Raw genomic sequence first — 1,490 nt, 5'->3', positions numbered from 1 at the left:
TTACTTTATTATTTTTGTGCTTAAAAAATTTAATGTTAACATAACTTTGTATATTTATATGATGTAAACATAAGTTTTATACAAATTAATCAATGCAAAAGTGATTATTAAAAAATTAAAAATGTTCTAAAAGTGAAATACAATGAAATTAATAATACAATATAATTATAAAAATAATCTACTTTTTTTTTTAATTTGCCATATTTTATATTTTTCATTTTCTTAATGTAAAATATATTTGTGATTATGAAATTTCTTGATTAATTTTTTAAAAGTCATTAAAATATCATTCAGTAAACCATTAACTTTAAAAAAAATGTATAATACAGAAAAGTTTTTAAATAATTTTTTTTTTACACAATTACGTAAATAAATAATACAATTCCTGGTAAAATCTTTAATCAGATTTTAAATTAATACAATAATTATATTTTATGTTAATATAAATAGTTTAAAATCAGAGTAACTTTTTATTTTGGTTTTTTTTTTAGTATGATTAGGGAATTTAATACGTATAGTGCATTGATAAAAATATTAATTATATATATTTTTTTAATTATATATATTCATAATTATATATTTAAATTAATTTTATAAATTCAGTATTTACTACAAACAATAAAATAAAAAAAATAAAAAGTAATAAAAAAAATACTTTGAAATTAATATAATTAGTTTTTTTCTAATACAAGGTAATATATTTCTTTGAAAAGGTGATTTTCTTTATACTTAAATTTAAGTAAGTAAAATATTAATGTTATAACTAATTTTTCATAATAGTTATAGTGGATTTCAAAAATAGAATTTTATCGTTGGAAGATGTTTATTAAGAATTTTGGAATTCCGTTACTTATATTCGAAAAGATATACTAAAAGAAAAAAATATTTTTAATGGTGCATTTAAAAAATTAGCAGTTAATGTTTGAATGGTTTTAACAAAGTCTTTTTTTTTACTATATCACATGTATAATGTACATTATTTAGGCACTTTTTAATATTTTGAATATTATAAACTAAATTTTTTTTGTAAATAATTGTAAAAGTATTTCATAGATAATTTTATTAGATCTGTATCAATAATATATTGGTTAAATAATAATTTTACTATACCATAGCTTTCCTCGAATAAAATTCTATACATATATCATAGATAACATATGATAACAGATAATTGTAAAAAGAATTTTTAATTTATTTAACCGTTTTTCTTTTACTTATTGATAATAATATTTCTTAAAAAATTATATTTTTTATTTCATAATATTTTTTATGATATAAATTAATATCCATTAAAATCGATCTTTTGATTTGATATATATTTTTTTTGTAATAGTGTAATAAATATTTTTTTAACTTGTACAGCTTATGCAAAGAAATTAATGTTATGTATTAATTTTTAATGCAATGTGAAAAATTGCTATTTCATTATCCAAATGTAAGCTTTAAATCCTTCTTAAGCTTTAAATGTTTTTTGTCTTATGAACTCTTTC

This window comes from Ceratosolen solmsi, unplaced genomic scaffold (genome assembly GCF_000503995.2).
Source record: "Ceratosolen solmsi marchali unplaced genomic scaffold, CerSol_1.0 scaffold6, whole genome shotgun sequence".
Classification (NCBI taxonomy): domain Eukaryota; kingdom Metazoa; phylum Arthropoda; class Insecta; order Hymenoptera; family Agaonidae; genus Ceratosolen; species Ceratosolen solmsi.
This window is presented reverse-complemented; position numbering follows the sequence as displayed.